Here is an 11,351-nt window from a genome sequence, read left to right on the forward strand (position 1 = left end):
TGCCTACCTCACAGGGCTGTGAAGATTAGATGGGCTAATTCAGAAAAAGCTCAGCACATGTCAGGCAAATAACAAGAGATCATCAACTTTAGCGATTATTATATTATTACAAAAGTAAATTTCCATTAACCAAACTGCATTTTTCATCCAGCTTCCCTTAAATTAGAAAGTCACCATAAGCAGGAAACTGTGGCCCTGTAATATATTGTAAATCATATAAAAGATGCAGACAAGCTTTTCTTTAATCATCTATTTAAAGGAAGATGGCAATTTATTGATGAGTTTGAAACAAGCCAAAAGTATCTCCTCTGTCATTAAGCTAAAGGGCAATCTCTCCAAGCTGCATTCATTGCTTAGGAGGCACATGGGGGCTCACTTTTTCTTGTTCATTTAGAGAACTTGTTCACCGTAGAGAAAATTTCATTATAACTGAAATTTTGTACCCTTTAACCAACATCTCCCCATTTCTCCCACCCCTACTTCCAACCCCTGGCAACCACCCTTCAACTCCATTTCTATGAGTTTGACTGTCTTAGATTACACATATAGTGAGATTCTAAGGTATTTGTCTTCTTCTTTTTTTTTTTTTTTTTTTGAGACAGGGCAGGGTTTTGCTCTGTTGCCCAGGCTGAAGTATTCACTGCAACCTCCACCTCCCGGGTTCAAGCGATTCTCATGCCTCAACCTCCCAAGTAGCTGGGATCACAGGCATGTGCCACCACTCCCGGCTAAAATATTTGTCTTTCAATGTCTGGCTTATTTCACTTAGCATCATGTCCTCCATTTTTCTATGTTGTTGCAAATGACAAGATTTCCTCCTTTGTGTGGCTAAATAATATCCCATTGTGTATATATTCTACATTTTCTTTGTCCGTTTATCCATCAACGGACACTTAGGTTGATTTCATATCTTGGCTATTGTGGATAAAGCTGCAGTGAACATGGAGGCGCAGATATCTCTTCAAGATAGTGCTTTAATTTCCCTTGGATATATACTCAGACATGGAGTTGCTGGGTCATATGGTAGTTCCATTTTTAATGTTTTGAGGAACCTCCATACTGTTTTCCATCATGGCCATACTGTACCAACTTACCTTCCCACCCACAGTGTACAAGTGTTCAACATCACTAACCGTCAGAGAAATGCAGATCAAAACCGCGATGAGACTACTTCACAACTGTTAGGATGGCTATATCAAAAAGATAAAGGATAAGAGTGAGGGCGTGGAGATACTAGCAAACACTTGGAACCAACCCAAATGTCCATCAACAATAGACTGGATTAAGAAAATGTGACACATATACACCATGGAATACTATGCAGCCATAAAAAAGGATGAGTTCATGTCCTTTGTAAGGACATGGATGAAGCTAGAAACCATCATTCTCAGCAAACTATTGCAAGGACAGAAAACCAAACATCACATGTTCTCACTCATAGGTGGGAATTGAACAATGAGAACACTTGGACGCAGGGTTCTGTCACACACCAGGGTCACACACCAGGGCCTGTCATGTGGTAGGGGGAGGGAGGAGGGGGAGGGAGGAGGAATAGCATTAGGAGATATACCTAATGTAAATGACGAGCTAACGGGTGCAGCACACCAACATGGCACATGTATACATATGTAACAAACCTGCACGTTGTACATATGTACCCTAGAATTTAAAGTATAATAATAATAAAAAAGAAAAAAAGAATGAGGGCACGGAGAAAAGAGAATCCTTGGACAGTAGGCTTGTTTTTGAGAGGTGAAGCCTTAGCCCCTCCCAGTGCAAGCTGCAGTGGATAGTCCCCAGGCTTCCTGCTCTCTGATTTAGACTATCCCAGATAAGTGCTTCACCTTACAGCTGGAACATTCTCTGTTGAAGCTGTAGTTATGTGTTGTTTTTCTAGTGTGGTGAGCCTTTGGCTATCCCTCTTGGCTTTTTGTGTACTTAGCTAAGAGTTTCTCTGATCTGTTATCAAGGAGTATTGTCTCTTTCTTGCTTTCTCTGACAACCTTTCTCAGTCCCCCACATTAGTGAGCATTTTACGAGGAAGGCTGTCATGCATGTATGCCTTTGCATGTTTGCTTATCTTTTACTTCTTCCACTCACATGCCCTAATTTGCAAGGGGCCCCCACACCCGGCACCAAACTTCTGTTCTATCCAAGTATTCCTGGATCTGCCTGTATTCTGTGCTCCCATCTGGGGTAGGGGTAGGGATGAGGGTGGAGGTGACCTGTTACCAGACCATTTGAAGTTCTTTGTTCTCATAACTGTCAATATTTGAAGGCTCCGCCCTACATCATATCAAACATGTTAACATACATCCTTGGCATATATAACTTTTGCCATAAAACATTTGAATTTTTATAATTGCTTTTGAAAATGTTTGACTACCAGCAACTCCTTTGATTATAATTAGCTGTGATTCCTGGATAATTTCAGACATATTTCGAATTACTAGAAAAACAAGGAAATCTAACCTACAATTTTTTTCAAATAAAATGAAATGTTTATGAATTCAAATCTGTACAATTAGGAAGGTTGATGTATGTCATCCATAGTATCTCTTGGGTGAAAAGGCCCCCCAGCCTGGGAACTCTCAGTACTTCCTCCCCAGGGTCCCCCTCCCAGCTTAGACCAGAGCTGTGTGTGTGAAAGGGACTGTGAATGACCCACTGGCCACAGAGAAAGTCTCAATGACCTGGAATCCAGAATAAAAATTCTACCATGATGTCTGAAACACAACACACTTTATTGAAGATTGTACAGAACAAAGAATTCCTTTCTTGAAGCCAAGACGGGAAATCAAAGTACCAGCAGGAAGTGGTGACCGGGGAGGTCCTGCCTACAGGAAAGGGAATGGGCCGATTGCAACTGTCCCATAAGGCAGTGGGACATTGGCTGGGGTGAGGGCACCTTCAGGGCACAAGTGGTGACATGGCACAGCTCCTGGGCACTGCCTTGTGTGGGTGGATGTTTTCTCAGATTTTGTTTGTTTGTTTAGAGACAGGGTCTCCCTCAGTTGCCCAGGCTGGAGTGCAGTGGTGCCATGCTAGCTCAATGCAGCCTCGAACTCTTGGGCTCACGTGATCCTCCCGCCTCGGCCTCCCAAAGTGCCGGGATTACAGGCATGAGCCGCCGAGTCCGCGGTGGAGGGTTTACCGCCTGCTCATCCTTCCCGGCAACTTTCGGGCTGCTGCGATGCCAGCAGTCTGGGAAGGTGGGGCTCCGGGACACAGGTCAGAAGCAGCGGAGGGAAGGGGCCCCGCGGGGGTGCGGGGGAGCTCAGAGCGGGACATGCCGGAGGGCGAAGGGGACTGGGGTCCGAGGACGCCCCTGGCGCGGGGTTCAGAATTTGTGGTGGGACCGCCGGCTCTGGGAGGAGCTTTGTGAGACTCTTGCCGCGCTGCTGGTGCCGCCGCCGCCACCCCGGCTAACGGCGCAGGAGTCCCGGAGCCACAGAAGCCCCCAAGCACCGCGGAGCTCCCGCCCAAGCCCCAGCCGCTGCGGCCCCCGCTACCGCCACGGGCCCCGGCTCCGGCTCCGGCTCCTCCTCCCAGGGCGCAGCCGCTGCCAGTGCTGCTGTGGCCCATGTCTGCAAACAGGGTCGGGGTCAGGGAGCCTGGCAGTGTCCGCCCCGCACGCCAGCCCCTCCCACAGTCCCGGGCCGCAGGTCTTCCCCGGGGTGACGCCCCGCGTGGGGAGGACAGGCTTCAAAGACGGGAGGGGAGGTTGGTTCCTCCAAAACAGCCACCAACAGCTCTTCCAGCCTGCAGGCCGGTTGCCCTTGCACCAGCGCTGGCACATAGCTTGAGAAACTGCATTCCGAGGCCTCCAGCCCCTTCCCGGAGAAAGAACCCAATACTCACCGAGGCTCACGGAACTCTGGCACCTCCCAGACACCCTGTGCGGAAGACCAGACAGTTCGCTCAGTTCCTCCCTCTCCCTAAATGGTTTTCCTTAGGTCAACAGCAGGCAGAGCCTTGGTCACCCCACTCCTATTCCCTCCTAATTGATATAGAGAGTGAGAAATAAGCTGGACGGGTGCTCAGAAAATCATAAAACACATTCTTCTTTCTATTGGGTAAGGTTAAAGTGTTACTCTTTCCACTGACATCTCTCAAAGAGATACAGACCAGAGGATACAGAACATTTCTGGACCCACCCATCCTCTCCACCTCCTCAAGATACTCTTCATTTAGCAAATGCTATTTGAACCCCCATGGGACAGAGCCCTATACCCATGTGCCAGTATACGGGAACACACTCTTCAAAAACTTGCAATTAAGGCAGTAATAAAGAAATGGTCTAGAAATAACATTTGTGTCTATGACCCCTCATCTTTGCAGACATACACTGTATAGCTAAAACATAGGACGTTACCCCAGGTAAGGCGCTAACGTGTTCATATGGCATAGGAAGCACAGCTTTCTTGGTGTGACAGCATCTCCCAACCCTGAACAAGAGGCTGTGCCTGCCAATGGCCACCGCCACCTCCCACAGAACGCACAGCTCCCCCACCTGGCAGCACACTCAGGCAGGAAAGCCCCAGGCCTCTGGCCTCCCGGGAACCAGACGGACTCTCACCTGCACTCCTCGCCCTCCAGGAGGGTCCGGTAGGTGGCGATCTCCACGTCCAGGGCCAGCTTGACATTCATCAGCGCCTGGTAAGCACAAAGCAGCAGGGCCAGGTCCTCTTTGGCCTGCCGCAGTCCAGACTTGATGTCCTGAAGCTTGGCATTGGTGTCCTTGAGGGCCACCTCCTAGCGCTGCTCTGCATCAGCGATGGTCGTCTGCAGCTTGGCGTTCTTAGTGTGGGGAGCCAGGAGTCAATTTAGATTCGAGTGTCATTCACTGACAGCCCGTCCTGTGTGCTTGGTGTTTGCACGTGTGTTACCTGATGTTGGGTAAATGAGGAAACCCCAGGCACAGGAGTTAAAGGCTATGCAGCTGGTCAGCAGAGAAGCCTGGGCTTGCTTGGATCTAGGTCCTAGCACACCAGGGAGTGGGATTAGAAACACCTGGCTTCAAGGGGCCATACCAACTCAGGAGGAGCCAGACCCTTCCTGTGCCTCTCTCCTTTTTTATGGGAAATAACTGAGCATCTTCTGAAAACTTCCCTCCTCCGGGAAGTCTTCATGAATTATCAGAGAAACCTTCCCTCTGCCTTAGCCCATCTAGATGTGGGCTTCCTTGGCTACTCCCCCAATTCAGTCTTCAACAGTCAACTTCTTTCTCCAACCACCTAATCATGTCTTTACTCAGTTTCTATCCCATATCAACCTTCAAGCTCCAGGGAAGCAGACACTAAATCCACGTAACAATCTTAGTTCAGCGCTAGCCCAGCACATCACCCAGGAAATCTTAGTGTACGTGAGTGTGGGGCATTTCGCTTTGCATAGGTGCTAGGCCTGAGTGTCATGATGGAAGCATAAGCCCACAGCCCTGGTCATGTTCTTTTCCTCCTCAACCACACCTGCTTCTTGATGCTCTCGATCTCCACCCACAGCCTCTGGGTCATCCTGTTGAGCTCCATGATCTCACTGTTGGTGTTCCTCAGGTCATCCCCATGCCTGCTGGCCATGGTCTGCTGCTCCCCCAACTGTGTCCAGAAAAGTCACATTTTCAGAAAAGGGGTCTTTTAGTTCACCTGCTTCAACACCTTCATACCACAAATGGAAAAACCAGAGCACAGGCATATACAGACCCAGTGCTCTCTCCCCGCATCAGAGGCCCTGTCTTCCAGAACAGTAGTTACTGTCTGTTGAGCTGTCGCTGTGCACCAGACCCTCTGTTTTATCTCATTCGTCCTCACAACAACTTGATGAGAAAGGCATTATTATCCCCATCTTATACAAAAGGAAAATTGAGACTCAGATTGCCTGAGTTCCATGATCAAAGTCATCCAGCTATGGAGTGACAGTGTGGGCACTTGAATGCAAACATCCCGGATGCTGGAGTCAGCTTCTTTCTTAATCACCAGAAAATCCAGGGGAAGAGTCAAATGTAGATGGACCAACTCTGTCTCATTCAGATTTGGGGAATGGGAAGGAAATGTACAGAATTCCCTGTGCCTGTGGAGTTAGACTTTGCCCATCCCCCTCCCTTGGCTGTTCCAGATACCGGCTTCAACACCTCAGTGTGATCAGAAGCACATGCAGATGCAGAGCCTTTGTGGAGGAGAAATGGAAGAGTTTCTAACACGAAATAACAATAAAGGGGATGCAGCAAGAAAGATTTAGGTTAAGAATTTTTCAGCCTTGGCACTGTTGACATTTTGGGCATGATAGTTCTTTTTGCAGAGGCTGGCATCCTGTGCATTATACGATGTTTACAGCATCCCTGGCCTCTACCCACTAGAGGTCAGTTAGTACCCCCACCCCACTTTTAGGTATGACAATCAAAAATGCCTGAAGATATTTCCAAATGTCCCATGGGGGAAAATCGTACCTTTCCCACCCTCTGTTGAGACGCACTGGGTTAGAGCAAAGTCAGAGCTTTCTGACTGGGAAGAAAGCTCTCTATTAATAAGACCAGACCAGTGGGAAGATGAGGTAACTGCCATATGGAGGTGTGGGAAGAATGGCTTGGAGGCGGGGTCTGCCCTCCTGTGTGGATTGTCTAGGCAGATTGATGGGGGAGCAAGATTCTTCAAAGCTACATGATGCTGTCACCCATCTTGGTCTGGTACAGGGCCTCGGCCTCGGCCTAGCTCCTCTGGGCAATCTCCTCGTACTGGGTGCAGACCTTGGCAATGATGCTGTCCAGGTCCATGGAAAGCAGCGGTTGTTGTCCATGGAAAGAACCACAGAAGTGTCGCTGGTGTCTGACTGCATCTGGGACAGCTCCCACTGGGCCAAGCAAACATGCCCCCTCCTGAGCAGACCCACACCAGGCTGCCCAACAGAGGACGGGAAGCCACCAGCTCAGGAGAGGGGTGCTCAGGACTAAGGGACCCCCACTAGAGGCTTTTCTGGAAGACAATGGCCACTTCTACAACAGAAGAAACAAGGTGAGGAGGCAGAGGTTCGAATGGTCCAGGTAGAGAACAGAACTACCCACAAAGGTGGGCCAGTGTCTCTCTGGTCAGGACAGACAGACCCACCGTCCTGCTGGACTTCTAAATGCCCTCTCCTCTAGGAGGCAGGGCAGGTGAGTCCCGAGGAATGGCAATGAGGAGAGACTTCCAGCATCGTAGAGGGCTTTCAGGAAGTTCATCTCGCCTGTCATCCTCTCCACACTGGCCTCCAGCTCCACTTTGGTCATGTGGGCAGCATCGACATCCTGGGAGATAATTCAGTCACTGTCTCCACAACCTGTGGCTCTGTCCAGTCCTGCATACTATGGAAAGGGGCAGGAAGAAGGGGCTACAGGGCCCTGCCCCTGGGAGCTCCCACTCAGGGGAAAGGAGACCCCATCCAGGCACAGGCAGCTGCACCCTAACATTGCTAAACCAAGTACTCTGCAGGCTGGGCTGGTGAATGCATGCCAGGGAAGGGCACAAAGAAACTATAAGGTGAGAGGAAGAATGAAGTCTGGGGCTGGGGCCCTTACACTGAGGCCAGGGGAGAAGAATATGTGAGGAAGGGGGTCTGAGGGAGAATTTAAATTTGCCACACTCAAAGTCTCTCTCTTTAAATAGCTCCTGGGAATGCACTCCTAATAGAAAAAAGAAAGAAATGATTTCTTCCTTTGGTCCATTTTCTAATCACAACTTAAGGCCTAATCAGGTTCATAAACCCTGCATGCCCATCAGGAAAGGACTTGGCAAAAGGCTGCTGGGATCTTCACACCCTTCAGCAAAGGTGGGCAGGGAGCTGCTGGGGCCTGAACCCTGTCTGGCCTCCTCCCTCTTCCTGGCCCTCACTTGCAAGGTCTACAAGAAGTCCTCAGATCAACAGCACTAAGCTTCTGCCTCCCCTCCACTCTCAAACCACTTAGGTTAGCAGGGCTTTGGGGTGGGAAGCTGGGAAGAGGCCCCTCACCTTCTTCAGGACCACAAAGTCATTCTCTGCAGCTGTGCACTTGTTGACCTCATCTTCATACCTGTGAGAGAAAGGTTACCTGTGGTCTGCCTTCTCTCAGTCATCCCCATGGCCCCAGAGCACATCCCATGAATCACATGGACTCAGGGCTTCTTGTCCCACCAGTTTAGCCCAAGGCCTGCATCTTTCCAATGTATGGCCTTCTGGGTTCAGGTAACACCGAGTTCATTCTACAGACATTTACTAGCACTTAATATGTGCCAGGCACCACTTAATAATGATGATGATAATTGGACAGTGAAGTAGATACCCCTTCCTTATACTATTCTGATTGATCCTAGAAGGCTTTCTGGAGAAATTTTGATTTTTTTCAACTGTTTATGGGATCAGAGGGAGATGGCTGAGCTGCCAAGAGCTTTCAGGGGAATTTTCTGGTGCCAACTCTATGTACAGCAAGTACGGTAGAACCATGGGCTCTCCATAGGTACTTAGTGAGTATTCTACAGCAGATGCAGTCTCCAGGAAGATGTTTACAGTCCTGGGTACACTGCACTCAGGTGGGAATTAGAGAAAACCACAGAGAAATGTCTCTCAAGCAGACCTTTTCCCAAGAAGGATCCTAGATGCACCTGAGCCCTGCATTTAAACTTAACCACCGGCTAAAGATGTCTCAAACTTTTATTTGCTATGAGACATTTCTGCACAAAATTCAACGCTAGCCATATAAGCAAGGGAGTAACTATCAGTCAACTGGTCATTCAACAAACGTTTGCAGAGCACCGAGCATGTGTCAGGCCTTATGCTAGACACTCAGGATTCCAAGATCTCGGAAGGCCCCTTTGAGGATGATAAGGGTTACTGCTGAGACCTTGGGCAGCCAAACCCACTTGCTGTGGAGCAGCTGCATTTTCAGCATCACTTTCTGTTTTTCTGTAAACAAATTTTTTTTGAGACAGGCTCTCACTCTGTTGCCCAGGCTGGAGTGCAGTGGCGCAGTCTTGGCTCACTGCAACCTCTGCCTCTTAGGCTCAGGCGATTCTCCCTCCTCAGCCCCCCAGGTAGCTAAGACTACAGGTGTGCACCACCATGCCTGGCTAATTTTTGTATTTTTTGTAGAGACAGGGTCTCACTATGTTGCCCAGGCTGGTCTCAGACTCCTGGACTCAAGCAGTCCACCTGCCTCAGACTCCCTAGGAGTCTGAGTGAAACAACGCACCCGGCCTCTGTAAATAAATTTATCCAGACACCCAGATGTCTGCCAGGAACCAGCTAGGTACCTCTAGAAGGTCACTTAACTTTCAAGAGCTTCACCTCTAAAAAGGTGTGATGTTCCAATGTTAAGACTAACTTCTTCATCTTTGCCCGGGACACATATGGAAATGGGACCCCGCAAAGAATCACTACAAGCCCTTTCTGTGAGGCCTACTATTACCCCAGGGTCACAAAGAGATCTCCACACATCACACCCCAAGAGTACTGATGACACTCTCAGCAGCTAACCAAGCCCAGACACCACACAGTCACCACTGTCATTGCCATGGTTTCCGTTGCATGGAATATCCAGAACGCAGACACCCCCATAGATCATTCATTCAGCCAGGCCCTTGCACATATACGTGCAAACAAGCCTTATATGCCTTCAACATTTGCAGCTCCTCACACTAAAATCTTCCTATGAGAAGCATCTAGGAGGAGGTGCCCCTTCACCCTCATCTCATGTCACAAAGCTGATGGCAGGTTGACTCATCCCTCAAATACAAATTCAGCTTGGGCAGAGTCGGCCTCTCTTTCAAAGATGAGCAGCTTGCAAGTCCTCCGAGATGGAGGGGGAGTTCTGCATTTGGGTTTCAGAAGGCAATGGTTAGGAGACATCAGTGATGGCAGCCAGCAGTCCCCGGAGCAGCAGCCTCAGCAGCCCCTCTGAGGAGCCACGGGATGGGGCACACAGAGGGATGGCACCTCCATCCAGGGAGGGGCTGCAGCGTTTTCCTCACCTGTTGCTGCTGTAAGCAGGCCCACTACTGCTGAGATACCACAGAGGGCTTGACATATTGGGTGAACCCACAGCTCCTTCCTCAGACTCATAAGGAGAAGAGGGAAAAAAAAGACCAACACAACTGAGCCAGATTTCCTCACTGTCTAGCTGGCTTGAGATGGGCTCACCTGTCGATGAAGGAGGCAAACGTTGTTGAGGGTCTTGATCTTCTCCCGCTTCTGGGCCTTTACTTGCCCAAACTTAAGGTCAGTCTCCATCTGGAGGGGCTGCAGAAGGCTCTGGTTGACAGTCACTTCCTGGATTCCACCCAGGAAGCCACCTAGATCACTGAGGTCACTGAGGCCACCAAAGCCATCAGGACCACCAAAGCTTCCAGAGCCACCAAAGCCACTAGAGCCACCAAAGCCACCAGCTCCTCTGCAGAAACCCCTGGCTCCTCCTCTGAAGCCTCCAATTCCTCCACCAAAGCCCCCAGCTCTTCCACCAAAGCTTTCACCCATCCCTCTTCCACCACCTCCAAAACCACTGCCTCCAAAACATCCCCCACCAGGCCCCCCAAACCCACGAGCCCCGCTGAACCCACCAGCCCCCCTGAACCCACCAGCCCAGGTGCCACCTCCAGCCACACTGATAGGGATCGTCTTCTTCCCCGCAAGGCCATGGAGACTCTGGCTGCAGAAACCTTCCCCCATCGTGGCACAGACAGCAGACCCACCCACCACCAGCCTTTCCTGAGCTGGAGGCAATGGACGACATGATGGAGCTGATCCAGCTGTGGCCTGACACCACTGCTGAGTGGCTGCTGAAGGCCTGGCAGTAGACCCCACCAGAGGGCTGCTGGCTGTAGCTTATCTGGCAACTCATGGCAGACAGCAAGGTCTTCCAAAGGAAGGGTGGGCTCAGAAGGCTGGAGGAAACTCAGAAGCCTTCTGAAGTTCTGGGATGGGGATGGCCCTTATGTAGAGCCTGGGAGCTTGGCTGGCTGATGGTGCCAGCCACCTAACTGAGATATTAGCAGTTTTGGTTTGCCTGGCAGCAAGAGATCAAGTTCAAAACACACAACACACCTTGATAATCCCTCCAAATTTCCAAATTACTTTGTTTTCCCAGGGTTACTCCCCTGAAATAACCTTAAATTGGGAGAGGGACCATCCTGTAGGGCTGGACACAACCCCTAATCCCCAAGAGATCTATGACCCCATGCTGAGAGTGACAGGTCAGCACTTCTCTGCCCCTGGGCCACTCAGCCAGACCAGCCAGCCTCAGGAGGTTCCCAGGATGGGTGCAGAGCCCCAGTGGGGACAGGACCCCAGGCAAGGACTCCAAGGAAGAAGGGAGAGGAAGGAGGAGGGCTGTGAAGGTGATGTCGTGGCTGACA

The 11,351-nt window shown here is 50.1% G+C and overlaps 1 pseudogene; it reads right to left on the bottom strand.

Annotated features, from left to right (window-relative positions):
* Window positions 1–3,150: 3,150 nt before the first annotated feature.
* Window positions 3,151–10,665, bottom strand: LOC129010710 (keratin, type II cytoskeletal 3-like; annotated as a pseudogene).
* Window positions 10,666–11,351: the final 686 nt, after the last annotated feature.

Source organism: Pongo pygmaeus, chromosome 10 (assembly GCF_028885625.2).
Source record: "Pongo pygmaeus isolate AG05252 chromosome 10, NHGRI_mPonPyg2-v2.0_pri, whole genome shotgun sequence".
In the NCBI taxonomy this organism is placed as follows: Eukaryota; Metazoa; Chordata; class Mammalia; order Primates; family Hominidae; genus Pongo; species Pongo pygmaeus.